Source organism: Mustela erminea, chromosome 10 (genome assembly GCF_009829155.1).
Source record: "Mustela erminea isolate mMusErm1 chromosome 10, mMusErm1.Pri, whole genome shotgun sequence".
Classification (NCBI taxonomy): domain Eukaryota; kingdom Metazoa; phylum Chordata; class Mammalia; order Carnivora; family Mustelidae; genus Mustela; species Mustela erminea.
The window spans coordinates 35,746,692-35,767,177 of NC_045623.1; the positions used below are offsets into that span (position 1 = coordinate 35,746,692).

Consider the following 20,486-nt stretch of genomic DNA (forward strand, 5'->3'; position numbering starts at 1 on the left):
TTCCTATCCAGAACCTACCCTGGCCCTCCTTCTCTTTGAACCCTTCTCCAATGAGCCTATTCGGGTTTTTGGATATTTTTTCTAAACGTTTCATTTTGTGATAATGATAGTTTCACATATCACTTTAAGAAATAAAATGCAGACAGACCCAGTTTTCCTCAGTTGTAACATTTTACATCACCACAGCATAATATCACAAACAGGATATTGATCTTGATGCACTCCACCAACCTCATTGAGATCTTAACGGTTTTCTGTGCACCCCTTTGTATATGTGTGCTGAATTCTATGCAGTTGTATCCCATGCGCAGATTTGTGGGATTATCAGCACAATTGAGATATGGGATAGCTCTGTCAGGATCCCTTGTACTACCCTTACAGGGTCACAGCCACCTCCCTGCCTATTCTTACCAACCCCTGGCCATCGCTAATGTGTTTTCTGCTCTGATTCTGTCACTTCAAGAATGTTCTACAAATTAAAGCATATGGTGTGTTAACATTTTGAGAGTAAACCTGTTTGGTTTTGAAACGTCCAGTCTGGACTGGAGTCCACTTTGTGTGAAATGATTCACTGATTTGTTTATACAGAAATCTTTGTAGGCCGCCTACAGCATACCGGGACTTGTCTGGTACAATGCTGAACCAAACAGACGCACATCTCTGTGCCATATATTTGGGTCCTTAGTCATAGTGACATATATTGTTCGTGAGGTATTTCCTGTCTAAACTCTTATCCTATCAGGTCATAAGCTCCCTGTGAGCTGAGAACCCATCACACAGCTTTGCCGTTTTCACACATAAGGTCTTAGAGCAGCAAACCATTACTGAGCATACAGAATATACACTTAATGGGGAAGGCAGGCTGCAGAGATCATCTGGTGCATTCTCCTGTGAAAAGACCTTTCAGAGAAGTGGCATCATCGTTCTCTGAACACATGAGAAGGGCCTTGCACTTAATAGTGACATATCAAACAGCATCAGCATATCAGTCCCTTTCCTGATCCCTTCAGTCTTCAATACCTTTCACGTAGGGACCTCACACTGCCCACCTACATGCTCTTACTCATGTAGAGCTTGGTCTCTCCTCTTCAATTTGTTTTTGGCCTGTTCCTCAGGTGCTCACCATGTTGGGTCACATCTATATATCAGAAAAACAACAACAACCATGCAACTCATGCAAATGGTATATGCAAATTGTATATTTCACATATCTGTCACCTTTGACTATGGCCTGGTCACCACACCTTCCTTATGGACCACTTTTCAGTTACTCTCTGCTTGTGCAAAGGCCAAAGAACAAGTGTCCCCCAGACTGTGATGACCTTTAGGAACTTGTGATCATCTCAATCCAGAGCAGAGGAGAGAATAATAAACTCAAAACATTTGGTAAAGGTTGAGTGGCCTCCACAAATAGCTCACTGGCGAATTTAGGCCTATGGAAAAACAAACTCCCAATATGGAATGTGATTGTTATTGTAGTCCCATAGATTCCTATTGAGTAATAAACCAAGAGGAGTGGATTCTGTTGTGGGGCTTCCTAGCCAAATTTCTGGTGAATACAGAATTGAATTTCCCAGATGAACTGCTTAAATTGAGTTATTTTCCTTCTGCCCAATTACAAATCTAGTGTCAATCTTATTAGCAATTGTTGACAAAGAATGGAAAGTTAAAACCTCATTGGAGAATATGGTACTCAGTGTCTTGTAAGAGAACTCCTAGAAACCCCAGGATACACAGTGAATTGGTTCCAAAAAATTACCATTGTCCTCATGGGATATATAAGAGGAGAATGCATTTTTTACTTCAGCACCTCCAAGAATATTGACTTGGCACCATAATCCATGTGCTGACGCTCCAATGATAGAATGAATCCTTGTAGCAAATGATACATTGGAAAGATGAGACCTGAAGTACTCCATGAATTTGAAAAGATTCCTTTATTCCATACATCATCTGTTCGGAGGATTGAGTTGTTGGCACTGGATGAAGCAGACAAGCTTCCTGGCAAAGTGAAACATGTGGACTTTTATGCTCTTGATGAATTAGCTGACCTTGCTGGTGCTGCCCAGTGTGCATCTTTCTTAGATTTTGTGTTTTAAGAATCACAGTTTCATTGGGGGTGAAGTGATCTAGATTTGGCAATAAAACATTTTCATGACCACTAGTGCACAAAGGAAATTTTAGGATAACAAAATGGACTTACCCCATGATTCATTTTGGCATAATTTCAGAGGAAGCCCAACCCTGAAGTAGCCACCATCTTCTGTGTAACACTTTTCACTACCTGTCCATCATTCAGTAAAGAGAGTACAGAACCATCAGCAACTGAGACTGCTCCATGGTGGAAATCCACTTGGACTTCTCAGGTTGTTTGGATCTGCTGTCTTTGGTTGAGGCTGGGAAGGAACAAGCCCTTTCTCTCACGAGAAAGAGATATGCTGTTTTTGTTTATCAACACAATTAATGATTTGGGTAGAAATTCTTGCTTTTTGCAATTTACATGAAGTACAAAGAAGAATTGGTGCACAATTAATAAATTATTTGCCTTCCACTGGTTCTGGAAATATTCATAAAAATAAAAATTTCCAGAACAATAAGCGAAAGTAAAAAATAGTCTGAGTTTTGTTTTTTTTTGTTTTTTTTTTTTAAGAAAATTCTTTCTCTTACTATTTAGAAGACAATAATTATAGCATTCCAGATCATTATTAGAGAAGACTTAGTGGGGAAGGTAAAACATTTTTATTCATCAAGCTATAATAATTTTGTCTTAGAAGGAATTTAATATTTCTGCCAGGCCCTAGAGGGAGGATACTGAAAGAACAATGGAATGCTAATAAAAGTTAGATCTAGAATTTACTGAGGTTATTACCAACTTAACAGAAACTGTCTTTTAAGAATGGAGCAAAGCTAATGTAACTGATATTAATGTGACAAGATGAATGGGATTGTCTGAACAGATGACCCTAGGTAGATTATGTGGAAAGATGATGATGACGATGGTGATGGTGGTGGTGGTTACAGTCACAATCATTGTCCTACTAATAGAGAATATGTGCCATGAGGGGGAAGATTAACCTAGGAGAGTGGTATTGCATGCCCTAAAATGGAATAGCAGCAGATTTGTTACTAGAGGTATGATTTGAATTGCCTATTTGTTGGTTTTCACTCTAAACAGTTGTAGGTGAGTCAGAATTTACTGTCAGATTTCTGGTGGCCGCACTGTTCATGTTTTGTGATACACCGTATATGTCTAGATTCTTTGTCACGTAATTTGTTGCAACTAACCTGATTGAATTTTCTCTCTTTTTAAAGTTATTGTGCATTTTTATACAAGTACTGTGCTAAGCACTTCATACATATTTCATTCTTCTAATATCCATATGATGGCAGTGTTATTACCATTCCTATTTTTTAAGTGTTGAAACAGAAAAATAATAAGAGCTTAAGTTCCTACCATACATAGGACTGGCCACCTACATCTCCCTTAAGCCAAAGTGGTGATAGGTTTTTCTTAATATACAGCTAAGCTTAATCCTATCTGATATACTGACCTATTAGGATTCTAAGGAAAGAGAGAATTAAGGCAAGTTTATGTGCTAGGCAAATGACATATAATAATTCCTGTAATTCTTAGACCTGGAGAAGGTATTATACACCCATGTCACAGTTACAATAAAAAGAGTCTCAAAGAAGTTGGCTTACTTTAATGATGAGGACTTGGGAATCCAGAAAGGTTGTCTAGCATCATGTGGGTAGCAAATATAGTTCAAGCACAGGTCTTTCTGGTCCCAAATCCCCTGTTTGTAATTATATCATATTGCCTAGAATATAAAAACAAAATTCAAAAGCTTCCTGTATTCAATATCACATGCTAACTCAAGTTGGTTAGGAAAGGAATAGAGAGCAAACAGATAAATCTGTAGCTGCCTAGAGAAAGTGATGTGGCATGCACTATGTGTTAAATGAAGAATAAAGGAATGAGAATTTCCTTTATACTAGCTCTGCTGCTGGCAGCTATTTCTGACATGAAACACAGCTACAATGATAACAGAATTCTCTCTCTCTCTCTCTCTCTCTGTTTTAATCAAAACCACCCAAACAAAAAATACCCATTGAGAAGATTTGGGGATGCTAGGCACAAAATAAATTGGGATGTGGTAGGAACTGCCAATTTGGGGATTAAGGGAAATCTCATAATGAATATTGAGATCATCCCTATACCTGCTCTCCGCCCATGCCCAACTCCAAAATGTTGGCAATAGAGGGGGAAGGAGGTTGGGGGATCCTTCTTGAGCAAAATCAAACCAGTGCAGACCTATGGATAACAATAGTTGGATGGCCCAGTGAAAAAGCTTCTTCTGTGCTATGAAGGTGTTCATTAGTTCACAGATGCACTAATATATGGTTATCTATGAGCTCTTTAACGCCTAACTATGAACAGTGAGCTAAGAATTATTAGGCGCTTTAATATAGAGAAACAAAGGACAGACCTGACAGGAAATCTGAACTGTGGAAAGAATGAATATCTTTAGAGAGATAGAGAAGATATTTCACCAATAAATCAACAACAGAATGCTATGAAAAAATGAAACAATCTGAAAAAAATAAAGTGTTTTTAAAATTAATATATGACAGCCAAAAATTTAATCGAAGTATTAGAAGATGCAGGCAAAAAAATACCCCAGAAAGAACAAAAATAGTAAGAGATGAACAGATAGATGTTTTGGAACACTTCATGGACCAGAAATGGGGTCTCACATATAATTAATAGGCATTCTAGAAGGAGAGAACAGAGAATATAATGGCAAAAAAGTTATTTTTTTAAAGAATGCAAGAAAATGTCAAAAAATTGAAGATTATTTCAAAATGAAAAGGCCCTCTGCGTAAGTAGCAAACTGATTAAACAAAAGACTGTGCCAAAGTGAACTGTAATGAAATTTTGGAATTCGAGCCACAAAAAGATGGCATTGAACTTCTGGACTGCAATATTTCAAGACAGAAGAATAGAGCAATAGCTTTAGAGTTCTGAGGGGAGAAAGAGTGTAAATTCACCTTTTCTCTGGTAGCTACTAGAGGATGTGGTGTCCTAAGACATTGTTGTAAAAACCCAGACCTAACTGCAGAGAAAGGATAAAGTAATTCTTAGAATGACTTGATAGGAAGTACAGGAAGTGACCACTTTGTAGCAGGCTGGCAAGTTGCCAGTCCAGACTGAAACCAGAAGATATAGAACTTTAGGAGGTTTGATGAGAAAACAGATATATTATTTTTATATTTGACTGGGTGAGAAACTGTATTAGGAGGTGCACTTTGGGGGCCGGTGCATAATTAGATTAAAAAGAAGCCAAGCATTGTAAGCAAACAATGAATCATGGAAGACTACATCAAAAACTAATGATGTACTGTATGGTGACTAACATAACATAATTAAATAAAAAAAGCTGAGCAAAAGAAGAAATGATGAAATTATTAATTTTAGAAAATGAGAAGTCATACAACAAAATAAATTAAGCAGAATCCACCACTTGGCCCACAGAAGAAATACAAATACATAATAACAACAGTAAAAATTATAGATAGAGCTTTAACTCCAAATTGGTAAAACTCTATTACAAGGATCAGGCGAAGGGAGAAAGAGGGTGTGTGTGTGTGTGTGTGTGTGTGTGTGTGTGTGTGTGTGTAAAAGAGCTGAAATCTTCACCTACTATTATAAGTGGCCAAAAGATTATGTTTTAAATTGATAAATCACAACATAGCTGCATAGCAGTAGACATAGTTCAAAGCATTGACAAAGTAGTTGTCCTTGGATGGTATGTAAGTGGGGAAGTGAACAGAGAGACTTACATATATATTTTTAATACATAGTGTTTTTAGTAGTGGTTAAATTCCCTATGAATGTTATAGTCATATTGCTTTGATTTTTAAAAAGTTTGTAAAAGTTTCCCATCATTGCTCCTTGACCACTACTCAATCCATTAGTTTCCTCTTGAGCTTGTGATGCTTCCCCCTCTCTGTCGCAAAGTGATCCCTTCAATAATGTGGAATTGGGCTAAAATCAGTATTGTGCTCCCTCAGAGTTCTTAGAAAGTTAAGGATTTATTCCCCCTGTGATTCTGCTTTTTCACTTCTGAACACAGCAAAGACATGTTACATAACTTGGAGTTTCAACAAACACCTGGAAATCAGGCTGTATGTATTGCTCAGATGAGACCAGACATGAAGAGATTGGTAGTGACAAGTGTTGTCACTTCTCTGTCTGACGGCAGGCAAGTGGCGTGCTGTATATACAAGGTCTGATACCATGCTTTCAAGATAAAAAAAAAAAAAAAAAAAAGAAAAGGCAGGTGAAAAATAACATTTCTGGAAGAGCTATCTGGGAAAATAATGGCAAATTACACATGATTTAGCTTTGCTCTTAGCTTTTATAAAGACCGAAGAACTATGAACTGAGCAGTTGAGCCCTAATTAAGTCTCCTCTTGATCTCTGTACTGCACACCCAATTCTCAGGCTGTGTTTTAAAAAGGCATCATAACATCGTCTAGTTCATCTGCTCTTTTTCCTGCCTTGCTTTCCTTTTTTTTTTTTTTTTTAAGTTTCTCCCTTTTTTGTTCCCCTTAAGTAAAAGGAGGTCAATACGGGTCATTAAAAATTAAAAAATAATTATACAGTGAAAAAAATAGTTCAGGTGAATTTTAATTAGAGCCTTATTTGATGGGATTTGAACCCAGCACACTGGAAATATATAGCAGTAACTTTAGCCATTAAATTGTGTGGCCTTTGTTTAAACTCAGTGGGAATTTAGAGGGATTATTTTGGCTGCTTGAAGACACCATGTTTTTTCCATTAATGCCAGGGAAATATATTGAGCAACTAAAATATTACTAATAAAAATAAATGTGAAAGTTGTAAATTTCAAACAATGTAAGACTCATAGTTCATACCTGAATTTCCAAATGTGTAAGTGACATTTCATTAAGCTTAAAGCTGAAGACTCACTGTATTATGTCTGACCTCTTTAAAAAAAAAAAAAAAAAAGGAACCTAAATATTTCCACAATTTGTCATCCTTTGGAATCTAACAATAATAAGGCAGAGAATGTGGAAGGGTCTCTTCTAAGCCAAGAGAAAGCCCTTCTTGCTCCTGTGCTCAGATGTGAGGCATTGCCCTGCCCTCCCAGTATTCCTTAATCACTCCACTGCCTTCCAGTGGGTTATTTTTCATCCATAAAATGGGAACAGTAGAACAGACCAATTTGGATGGAAGATTATGAGGTAGATTAATTAAAACCAACATCTACTTTAAACCTTTCTGGGCAGGATAATACATGTTGAGAGTGAGGCAGAATTCCCAAAGGGATTTGAGCTCTTTTTTTGTCAGAAGGAGTTGATTCCTCATTGAACCACCAGGCTGCAGGGCCTTGAGATGTACCCCTGTGGTTTCCTCAGAGCTAAGCCAGCCACTGGAGGGAGCCAATATGACTCTCACCGGTTAGTTCAATATGCCGAACTGGGAGGGAAAGAGAATTTGAAAATGGCATGTAAGGATGATAGAATTTGAACAAAATCCCTTTTATTTATTTATGCCCAAATCTGTGTGAATGTAAAATGCCATCTCGATCATGCTTTATTTATGGTGTGGCTTTTTCTTTGGGGGAAAAAAAGAAAGAAGAAGCACGTTGGCTTGACGTTCTCCTCAGACTGTACCTTGTGGCTGCTGATGAGTGAGTGGTGTGGCGAGCTTGGACCATGGAGCAAGCTGTGGCCCACGCCAGGCCTGGTATGGGCACACGCTCCCTGACTCTGCTGGCCTGGTCTGATCTGGGCACGTCTGAAAAGGCACTGCTTGTCATTGAGTGCAGCTAGAAATCATTGCCTGGGCCTCTCCATGAATAGAGGGATGTGCAGTATGTAAAATTCCTAAAGACAATCTTATTTATAGCTGTTGCAAACAATGTTTATACAAAGTTTATTAAATATGTCACCCACATTGATTTATCCCAACCAATCTCTTCAATCACTAATATTTATGTGATGGGTTCAGTTGCAACAATTATTTTATGTGCTGTAGAGTATGTTATAACTAGGGATTCACCCTGGCAATTATATGAAAGATAAAATGCTTCCTGAAGACCTCAGGGCAGACCAGGAAGTATATTATTGGACACAAGGTGGTTTTAACTGAATGCCACAGCACTAAATTTAGAGTAAGAAATGTGGAGCATCTTAGGCTTAAAAATTAAAGCTAGTTCTGTGTCCTTCCTGAAGTTTCCTTATTACTGGGAAGGTAGCAAAGCTCCTTTGCACATTTTCTTTCCCACATCCAGATGTTGGGCCTAGAGACGCTTTCCTTCTCATCATTTTGAATTTCTGTCAGCTCTTGCTCCTCAGCAGCATTTATTTAGAGTGGGCAGAAGAGTCTACTTGGCATTTGTAAACACCTACAAAGGAAACTAGACACATGTTACTTGCCTGGAAGGAATTGGCGTCTGATGTGAGGGGCCGAGGCAGTGTTAACAAAAAAACCAGAATTTTCTAAAGAGCCCAAGGTAACTATTGAAACTATAAGATGACAAACAACAAAACAAACCAAAGCAAAACAAAAGTTGTTTCAAACCACAACTGAACGCAACTTCTGTTTCCTAAGAAAAACGAAAAAATCCTTTGTTTGGCAAAATGACAGACCCTTTGGTTCAGAGAGTAGGGCCTCAGGGCATAGTATGAAAGTAGACAGTAAAACAAAGAGGTAGCTAAACTGTTCTGCAAAAGAAGTGAGCAGTAATTTCAGGCTGAAGTTCACTGTAGAAGGGAGAGGGAAAAAGTTTGGGCAGCAGGAAGAGAAAGGGGGTGAACACAAGGGGGAGAAAGGAATTTGAAGAAATTCAGTATGCTGGTGAGGCTGGGAAATAATCTCTGAGTGCAGGCATGTGTCGTATTCAGGTTAGAAAATGTTGCTGTGTTATAATATCAGCCAAGTACCTGTTCCTGAGTCAGTGTTTGAAGAAGTGGTGTGTCCAAACTGAAGAAAGCTGTTTCATAAAAGCACATGGTGATAATCAGTAAACTGAAATAATGTGGTCAAAGCAGGAGTGCAGAGGCAGAGGGAAGTAAAAGTATTTTACTGACACCCTATCTTCAGGAATCTCTGGAGAGACTGGGAGGAATCCTCACCGAGAGATGAGGGATTACATTAGGATAATTTCATCCCTGCGACAGGGTGAACCCCAGCCTAAGTTCATGTAGCACTTTCCAGCCGGATGAGTAAATTCTAGCACTTCAGTGGTAGTCTGTCTGGCTTTATTCTTTCCTCCACCACCTTCTATTATTATTACTTTTTTTCCCCAAAAAACATTTATTTCTCTGCCAGGAGAGATTTTTTTTTTTTTTCAATGACTAAATCTTCCTTTTTAGTTGTCATTGGATTTGATTTTCAGTCTGCTTCATCTCATAGCCTTTTCTAGCGATGAGTGGTATAGGTAATGAAAATGTTTGAGACCATGGGTTTGAGAATACTGGTCTTGTAAAATTGGTTGCCCTCAGATAGAACCTATTGAACTTAAAAAGCGTTGTGGTCACCTCTTTTTAGGAAAGCAATTACGTGAATCAATCAATTAATTAACTATTCACTGAGTGATCCTGGCACCTGTCTACCAGCTGGACAAATGGCCAGAGAGATACTTTCCTCAGTAGGGAGTTTGCATCTTCATGAGGAGATACAAGCAAATGACTGTTTGTCTAAGGAGACCTGTCAAAACACTATGAAGTGATTCTGGTCTTTTTTGTCTAATGTATCATTTGATGCAAGGAGGGAAGATTTGACTCCAATTTGATTAGAGGAATTTGGGCTTTGACTTCTATGTCCGTAAAACAGGAAAAGTTCGCAGAACCTTGGAAATTAGGACTCCCACTGTGGCTGCTAAAGGAAAGTTTGTAACCTTAATATTAAGCTGGTATCCAGAAAAAAAAATATATATATATATATGTGTATATATATATATATATATATAACCAGTTAAACGACTTAATAGTTTTATATGTTATGATGCTGTAGTATCCTTTTATACTCTTCTTATGGGGATCTTGGTTTACAACTCTTGACAAAGAATGCTCAGTAGAGCCCCCTCAGGGCTAAATATAAGATAATGTTGCTGAGAGAACAAGATTCTCCAAATATCTGTGTCTTCTGAGACCATGACGACAGAGGGGTTAAAGCCCACTTTATATATTTCCTCCAAATCTCAAGCTCCTTTGACTTGCCAACCCACATTGCTATCTGATTGCCACGATTCCCTGATATATGAAATCATGGTGGAATTTCCTTGGAATTATATATCTTAAGCCATGATAGCACTCAATGATTTCCAGATGCATTAACAATGATGGTCCACTGCGTAAGGAATTACCACAGATTATCTCCCCTTTGATTTGACACAGTTTTGTATGGAGTTTATTACCAGTAGAAATATTAACCTCGCCTTCTACAGCAGCCTATTTCTGAGATCTTTAGACAATATTACCCAAAAAGGGTCTGTTATTTTTTTACTAATATAGGAATGGCCAGTGACATCTGCCAAGCTCCCAGAAAAAGAAAGAGCCATAGCCCTGCTGACATGCCTTCTGTCCTATGGATACAGAACGAATGCCCAGTGTTCCAAAGACTGCTTATTCTTCACCAGAACACAATGGAAAAGGTAAGAGAGGTGGTCACATACTGTCAACAATGCAGCAAGCAGGGCAGAGAGGAATTCTGTCTGCCATCTCTACGTTGGCCTTCTTGCTGCTGCCATGCATATGATCTCGGATTCTGCACCACAGACCTATACAAAACTAATTGTTCATGTGATTTCCTTTCTGTGCCACTGCAGATGTCCCTTTCTGTAACAATTTAATTAACACTTTAAAATAATGATGCATTAATTAATGCCAAATTACAATGAAAATCCTGGAGAATTACACTTTATATCAACATTAATGCAAAATGAGTTCCTCCTGGATAATTTTTCTTACAATGAATACAAAAAGAGATAATACTAATTAGGCCATCAATTTAAATTTACCATAATTTCAATCCATGTCATTTATCTGTTCCCCAGCACAAAACAATACCCGTCTACCATACGTTTGTATGGCAATAGGGATGTCTGCATAGCAACCAGCCCTGGGTCATTTTTAGGGGATTGTGAAATAGGCTTGAATTTTGAATTTGCCCATCAGTTGTTGAAAGCAGGGTGTGTTGGTGTGTGTGTGTGTGTGTGTGCACGTGGTGCATGTATGTGTGAATGTGAGAGAGAGAAGGAAGAGTCCAGCAATTTAGTAAAATAAAATGCTCTGACTTAAGTTACGTGCTCAGTCTTATAATATGTGCGGCATAAGTCATCAGGCTTAGTCTATCCAGTTGCATATAATTCAGTTTATTTTCCACTCTCGAGGTCATGACCCAAGAGTTAGAAGACTCTACTATCTCCAAGGTCATTTGTTCACGAGCAAACCTAAATCACATCTTCCCATATTCAAAAGTGACATGATATGCACTTGTTACATTTCATTTTCATTGCTTCTAATAAGGAGATGCTCCTTTCAGTGTCAGGAAGAGAGAGGGCTCAGAAGGTTGATTTTACAGTGCTTACTGAAGAAAGAAACGTGACCGTGTTTCCTCAATTGCAACTACTTTGTTAAGTGACCCTTCACATGTGCCTTTCATGTTGAGACATACTTGGTATCTAGATCATGCAAGATCTGTCAAACATTTTGTTTCCTAGTTTGAACACCTCTGACTAAATATTTTCATAAAATCCTAAGTATTTTATTCTTACAGAAGTCTTTCGATGGTAAGAGAGTATGTTGGGGCAAATTCCTTCGGGGCTTCATCTTAAAATTACTCTCTTTTTGGCAAGGAATTTCCACCCATCCCATTTTGACATGGGATTCTCACCTTTCATATTTAGGAATCCTGAAACGTACCTTTGCTAAAGTGCCATGAAAAACATATTTAATAAAATGGCCAATACAGTGTAGCAGTGGATATGGAAATTTATTAGCAAATCATCTGCAAACATTAAGAATCTCTAATTTCAGAAGGGATGGCATCAGAATGTGGTCAAAGTTCTTGCACCTCTGGGGTATTTTTCTGGATATGTTCCTTACTCCTCTTAGCAATTTGTGTCCTCACTATTCCCCTCTTAAAGATCCTTTCCCCCCTGTCTTGAATGACAAGAAAAAATTGGCTCTTTATAGTTTAGTTTTCTCATGTTCTAAATCAGCAGTGGAAATTTCTGCTTGCCCAGGTGTTCTCAAAGAAAGTAGGCAATGGGCCTAAATGAAGTCTGGCAGAAAGAAATTAATTTTTAAAAATCAATAAGCTCTGCCTTTGTTTTTATTCAGCTTTAGGGGAATACATATCAGTGACATTTACCTTGGACCATGTCTCTGTGCCCAAATAACCAGAGCATGTCAAAGCAGACTGGGGCATGGGTGATCCATTCTACTTCATAAGCCTGGTTGACTGCCAGGTAGTCAATGATGAAGACAGTTGAAAACTTGACCTCTCAGGACTACTTGGCATCATATAGTCATTCTTCAACTATGTGTATCTCCCAGAGGCATAAAATTATATAATTCAACATGGGTTCCTAGGCTGCACCTGTCGAGTTTTTCATAAAGATAGGAGAATCAGTAAGCTTTTCATTGTATATGTCATTAATTATATGCTTTAAATTTCTTAAGATAAGTTTAGCAATTAAATGGCATGTATTCATACCTTAGCCCATTATTTCAAGTCACATTTGTGTGTTTGCTTACCTCTTTTGGCACTACCTTCCTGCTCTCTCCCTATACCATTCCATTATCAGGAAGTACTGTTAAAAGCTAATACAAGTTTAGGAACTTCTGAGATGGAAGTATTTTACAAAGGTATGGGTTATGCCATGTTTCATGGCTGTTCTTTGATTTTTTACTTCTTTTAAAGATTCTGTTTATTTATTTTGAGAGAGAGACCAAGAACATGAACAAAAGCAAAAGGAGAGAGAGAATCTCAAGCAGAGTTCCCACTGAGTGTGGAGCCTAAAGCTGGTCTCAATCCCAGGACCCTGAGATCATGACCTAAGCTGAAGTCAGCAGCTTAACTGACTTGAGTCACCTAGGCACTCCCGTGGCTGTTCTTTTAGCAGTGTCTCAGCAAGGCTATTAGAAAAGGAAGCTATTTGGGTTATTTCTCACAGTTGACATAATTTAATCCTTCTAGTTTCAGGTTTATTTTGAAATAACCGAATGGTGAATGTGATGCCTCTCAAATATGAGATTACATTAGGTTAGAAATAGTGACTTTTTAAAGAAACAAATGAGCCTCTTTATTGAATAATCTTTCTGATTTTCTCCATGCACGTTCATCAAAACAGAATTCACAGGAACCATAATATCCTAGTGATTAAGTCTCAGCCTAACCTAATGAGTAGGGACCTGTTTGCCCTTGCTATGGTACTTTGATCCTCAACTCTGGAATTAGGAAGGGATTCAGATCCCTGCTCTCTCTTGGACCAGCTACTCACACTCTTATAGCTGTAGTTTTCTTATCTATAAATTGGAGATGATAATACAAATAGTTTTGAATACTGGAAGAATGTACTTAAAGTATTTTGCACAACTAGTTCAGGTTCTGGTAATTTGAAGACTCATTCATTGGTCCTGCAAATATTGACTGATTACCTAACATGGTGCCATTCAGAAGCCTCTGGCGGTAAAGATATAATTAAAGTAGAATGTCTATCCGAAAGAATTTTACAATTTAGAGGTACATACAGGCACAAAAGTCAATAATTAAAATGCACTCTGCTATAATAGAACTATAAATTAAAAAAAAGGGGGGACTAAGCCTTGGGATTTTGGGGAGGGATCTGCACAAGAGGTGATATTTGAGTTGGAGTTAGCAAAGAATAAAAGCAACTTCATTCTAAGAAACAGATGCAGATACAGGGAAGAGTTGGGTTCATCATGTGACAAGCTATCCCATGTGGCTGGATATGATAGACACATGTTCATAACAGCCTATTTGTGAGAAAAAAAAGGTTGTTCAAACAAGCCTGGATGTAAATTAACAAAACTGTATGTTTCTCTGTTTGTAACTCTGGGCAGTTTGGCAAGCATATCAAGGTCTTAAATTTTTAGGTATGCTATACCACAGCGTTCATTCCTATTTCTAGGGACTTATCTGAAGGGAGTTGGTATGAATATGAATAAATATTTTTATATGAACCTTTAAATGATACAAATGACTAAATGACAACGATATAGGCTACTGTATTGTTCAGCTTCTTAGGACAAAGACCAACATATATCTTCTGAAAGTAAATTTTTAGAATATATGGATTAATAATTTGAAATAAGTATGATTAAAAATGATTATGTAATTGAGAAATAGAATCAAGAATGAGTTAAAAGATAAGATTAAGAAACTCTTCTGGAAGGCCACAGAAAAGAATGAAGGGTTAGCACATAGAAAACTAAGAATTATATGGGGTAGAGCTAGAAGTGCCATTGTCTGGGTACAAAATATCTTAGAAGAGAAAAAGAAAACGAGGATGAAATATTTGAAGAAATAATGGAGAAAATGTCTCGGGATTTTTGAAAAATGAAAGACTTTAGAATGGGAAGGGCTTATAGAGAAAAAACCAAGAGGAATAAGGAAAACCCCATACAGGGAATACCAAAAACAAAAAGGAAATTTCTGTTACCTTCCAGAAAGTAACAGCAGTTCACCTAAAAGGAAAGAAGAATGAAATCTATATCAAATTTCTCCACAGCAACATTGCATTGAAGAAAACAGTAAAGTGATGTTTTTAAGTATTAAAAGAAAAGAATAAATTACAACGATGTTTACTGTGGTGTTGCTTATAATAATAAAATATTGAAAGTGACCTGAATGTCCATATAATGGCACACCATGCAGCCACTTAAAAATTATTTTGCAGAAAAATGTTTAAGAACATAAAGAGGTATTTACAATAAAAAAAATGGCTCCATGAATAAAATAGACCATACACATGTACACAGTGATTCTATTTTTGTTTAAGTGGAAAGACTGAAAGAATATATGCAAAAATTTTAGGTTTTTAAAATTCTGACATAAGTGATATATAGTGTTATATTAGTTTCAGGTGTACAATATAATGATTCAACAATTCCATACATCACTCGGTGCTCATCATGACAAAGTCACTCCTTAATCCCCATTATTGAATCCATTCCTTCACCCCGCCCCCCTCCTGGTAACCATCAGTTTGTTCTGTAGAGTTAAGAGTCTGGTATTTTTGGGCGCCTGGGTGGCTCAGTGGGTTAAGCCGCTGCCTTCGGCTCAGGTCATGATCTCAGGGTCCTGGGATCGAAGCCCGCATCGGGCTCTCTGCTCAGCAGGGAGCCTGCTTCTCTCTCTCTCTCTCTGTCTGCCTCTCCATCTACTTGTGATTTCTCTCTGTCAAATAAATAAATAAAATCTTTAAAAAAAAAAAAAAAAAGAGTCTGGTATTTTTGATTTGACTTTTTTTTTCTTTGTTCATTTGTTTTGTTAAATTCCAAACTATGTGTGAAGTCATATGGTATTTGTCTTTCTCTGACTGAATTATTTTATTTAACATTATACTCTCTAGATCCATCCACGTTGTTCCAAACGGCAAGATTTCATTCTTTTTAATGGCTAAGTAATAATCCTGTGTGTGTGTGTGTGTATGTGTGTGTGTGTGTGTTTCCCACAAATTCTTTGTTCATTCATCTATCAGTGGACACTTGGGCTGCTTCCATAATTTAGTTATTATAAAATAATGTCACAGTAAACATAGGGGTGTATATGCTTTTTGAATTAGTGTTCTCATATTCTTTGGGTAAATACCCACTAATGCAATTGCTGGATCATACAATAATTCTATTTTTAAATTGTTGAGAACCTTCATACTGTTTTCCACTGTGGCTGCACCAGTATGCATTCCTACCTACAGTCGTGAGGGTTCTTTCCTCTCTACATCTGCACCAGCACTTGTTGTTTTCTTGTATTTTTGATTTTACCCATTCGGACAAGTATGGGGTGATAGCTCATTGTGGTTTTGATTTTCATTTCATTTCCCTGATGATTAGTGATCATGAGCATCTTTATATGTGTCTGTTGGCCATCTGTATGTCTTATTTGAAGAAATAAGACGTACAGGTCCTCTTCCCATTTTAAACTGGATTACTTGAGGGGTATTTTTGGGTTGATTTGTATAAGTTCTTTATATATATTAGATATTAACCCTCTATTGAATATGTATTTGCAAATATCTCCTCCCATTCAGTAGGCTGTCTTTTTTGGTTTTATTGATTGTTTCCTTTGCAGTGCAGAAGCTTATTGTTTTAGCATAGTCTCAATGGTTTACCTGTACTTTTATTTCCATTGCTTCAAGAGCTTTATCTAGAAAAAGGTTGCTATGGCCAATGTCAGAGAAATTACTGCCTGTGCTTTAGGTTTCACAGAGAGGGCCTTAATCAAGTTTGAGTTTATATTTGTGTATGGTGTAAGAAAGTGATCCAGTTTCATTCTTTTGCATGTTGTTTTCCATTTTCCCCAATGCCATTTGCTGAAGAGACTGTCTTTTTCCCATTGTATTTTCTTGCCTCCTTTGTTGTAGATTAACTGACTGTATAATTGTGGATTTACTACTGGGCAGTCCATTCTGTTCCATTGACCTGCAGGTCTGTTTTTCTGCCAGTATCATACTGTTTTGATTACTGCAGCTTTATAGGGTATTTAAAAACCTGAGACTGTGATACCTCCAGTTTTGTTCTTCTTTTCTAAGATTGCCTTGGCTAGTTGGGTCTTTTGTGGTTCCATACAATTTTCAGGATTATTTGTTCTAGCTCTGTGAAAAAAAACACTGTTGGTATTTTGATAGAGATTGCATTCAGTGTGTAGATTGCATGGACTGTCTTTCCATTTGTGTCATGTTCAGTTTCTTTCATTAGTGTTTTATACTTTGCAGAGTATACATCCTTCACCTCTTTGGTTAAGTTTATTACTAGGTATTTTATTATTTTTGGTGTGATTGCAAATGGGATTATTTTTGCAATTTCTCTTTCTGCTATTTTATTATTAGTGTATAGAAATGCAGTGGATTTCTGTATACATATTTTGTATCATGCGACCTTACTTAATTCATTTATCAGTATTGGTAGTTTTTTGGTAGAGTCTTTAGGATTTTCTATATATAGTGTCGTGTCATCTGCAAATAGTGAGAGTTTTGCTTCTTTACAATTTGGATGTCTTTTATTTCTTTTTCTTGTCTGATTGTTGTGGCTAGGACTTCCAGTACTACATTGAATAAAAATGCTGAAAGTGAACCTCCTTATCTTGCTCCTGACCTTAGGGGAAAAACTCTTGGTTCCCCCCATTTAATATGTTAGCTATGGGTTTTTTATATATGATCATTATTATGTTGAGGTATGTTCCCTCTAAACCTACTTTGTTTAGGGTTTTTTATTGTGAATGGATATTGTATTTTGTCAAATACTTTTTCTGCATCTACCAAAATGATCATGGTTTTTATCCTTTCTCTTATTGATGTGACGTATCATGATGATCGATTTGTGAATATTGAACCACCATTGCATCCCAGGAATAAATCTCACTTGATTGTAGTGAATGATTTTTTTAATGTGTTGTTGTGTGCAGTTTGCTAATATTTTGTTGAAGATTTTATCCTCTATGTTCATCAGAGATATTGGCCTGTACTTTTCTTTTGGTGGTATCTTTATCTGTTGTTAGGATATTGCTGGCCTCAGAATGAATTTGAATACTTTTTCTTCCTCTTTTGTTTTTTGGAATGATTTGAGAAGGGTAGGTATTAACTCTTCTTTGAATGTTTGATAGAATTTACCTGTGAAGCCATCTGGTCCCGTACTTCTGTTTCTCAGGAGGTTTTTTTATTACTGTTTCAATTTCATTACTAATAATCAGTCTGTTCAAATCTTCTATTTCTCTCTGCTTCAGTTTTAGTAGGTTGTGTTTCTAGGAATTTATCCATTTCTTCTAGGTCATTCAATTTGTTGGCATGTAATTTTTCATAATATTCTCTTATAATATTTTGAATTTCTATGTTGTTGGTTGTTACTTTTACTCTTTCATTTCTCTTTTTGTTTGTTTGCACACTCTCTGGCTCTCTCTTTAGCCAGAGTCTGCCTAATGTTTATCAATTTTGTTGATCTTTTCAAAGAATCAGCTCCTGGTTTCCTTGATCTGTTCTATTGTTTTCTTAGTTTCTATTTTGTTTATTTCTGTTGTAATATTTACTATTTCCTTCCTTGTACTGGTTTTAGGTTTTGTTTTTTATTCTTTTTCTAACTCCTTTAGTTGTAGGGTTAGATTGAGATTTTTCTTGCTTCTTGAGGGAGGCCTGTATTACTATAAATGTCCCTTTAGAACAGCTTTTGTTGCATCCCAAAGGTTTTAGACTTTTGCATTTTCATTTTCATTTGTACCCATATATATTTTTTTATTGCCTGTTTGAACCATTCTTTATTTAGTAGCACGTTACTTAACTTCTGTGTATTTGTGTTCTTTCCAGATTTCTCTGTGGTTGATTTCTAGCTTCAGAATGTTGTGGTCAGTAAAGATGCATGGTATGACTTCAGTTCTTTTAATTTGTTGAGACTTGTTTTGTGGCCTGACATGTGATCTCTTTCCTGGAGAATGTTCCATGTGCACTTTAAAAGAATGTGTATTCTCCTGTTTTAGGATGGAATGTTCTAACTATATCTGTTAGATTCAGCTTGTCCAATGTGTCCTTCAAAGCCACTGTTTCCTTGTTGATTTTCTGTTTGGATACAAGTGGGGTTTTACAACTATTATTGCATTACTATCATTTGCTTCCTTTATATTTGTTATCTCTTTTTCTTTCCCCTAGATTCATGAAGTTTTCAGCGATTATTTATTCAAATAAGTTTTTCTGCCCACTTTTCTGTCTCTTTTCCATCTGGAATCCTTATAATGCAAATGTTATTATGTTTGATGATATCATTGAGTTCCCTGTGTTTATAATCATTTTTTATTATTATTTTTTTCTGGTGTTCAGCTTTATTGCTTTCCATTACTCTGTTCCTGGAGTGCTTGATATGAGGGTCTGTTTTTTCATCTCTTTAAGCCTGCAAAATCCCTCCCTCCCATGGACAGTCACAAGGGTCCATTTAGTTCCTGACTGTGTCTCTGCTTTTCCTACCCTCTTCGATGTGGCCACTTCTCTACATTTAGCTATGAAGAATCTGTCCTGCCAGTCATCAGTCATTTTCTGGGTTATTTACACTAGTGTAGGTGTTATCTAGTTGTATCTGTGGGAGATAGTGAGCTTAGGGTCCTCTTACTCTACCATCTCCCCTGGAAGTCAGAAATTTTAGTTTTTATCTCTGAGGGTTAGATAGGACAAAAGATAGTATTATTTCCTTTTTTCATTCTTTTATCATATATATATTTTTCTGATGTTTTTACTACTTTAAGAGGAAAAAAATGGTACTTAACTATTTATTTAACTTTGATAGAATTCTAAGACTAGGTATTAATTGAGAGCAAGTTTAGACAGACTTTAGACACTTAGAAGGTGCTGCAACAGTCCTGGTAAGATATGACAAGACTTGAGTAAAGTAAGACAGTGGCAAAGAGGATGGATTCAGCAGACTCTACTGGATTGACACTCAGGAAAAATGAACAGGAATTGGTTAGCAATTAGATAGGGGACATGTCAAGGATGACTCTGAAGTTTCTACCTTCTCTGATATTTTACTTATCAGCTCCTAAATTTAGGTCTGAAAGAACTATTATGTATGCCCTTCTAAAGAAATGTTGTGATACAAAAGGCAGATATTTATACTACGTTTCCAGCAGCTCCTCTATGAAAGCACTTTTGAAGCTGATTTTTATGTACACGTATATTGTGAGCCACAGATATCTTATTTTCAAGAAAAACATGTTCTACAAACTCTTTCTCCACCTGTGTCATTAAGCAAAAGCAATTGCTTTATTCACCACTAACCTCTGTCTGAGTTCTTTTGAATGCAGGTTCAAAGGCACATTCCATGAATATATCTTTTTCCCCATGTGTGTTGAAACCTGCTGGCAAATATTTCATACCCCTATGGAAAAATGGGCCAAGTACGTGAATAGACAATTTATAATAGAAGCAAAGCAAATGACAAGTATCCATAAGAAAAAATGTGTCCAATTACCCAAGTAATGAAAATTAAACCTAAGTACAAAATGGCAAAGATAATCTCTTAGAAAAAATCTCTTTAAAAAATAATGCACAGTGGTGGCAAGATGTTGGTGTGATAAACATTTCCTTACATGGTTAGTACAATATGTGGAGGAATTCACCACTACTTGAAAGAATTAGGGATGTAGTTAAAATTAATTAATATTTAAAATGAACAACAATAAGGTAATGGCTAAATAAATTGTGTATCTCCTAAGAGTACATTTTCAA

General features: G+C 36.7%; 1 long non-coding RNA gene across 1 annotated transcript in view; it reads left to right on the top strand.

The window, feature by feature from the left end:
* Window positions 1–20,486, top strand: part of LOC116567510 — a 111,353-nt gene that overhangs the window by 73,270 nt on the left and 17,597 nt on the right. The window contains exon 2 of the long non-coding RNA XR_004276237.1: window positions 10,549–10,688. This is a non-coding gene — a long non-coding RNA (uncharacterized LOC116567510). The remainder of the gene's footprint in view (window positions 1–10,548; window positions 10,689–20,486) is intronic.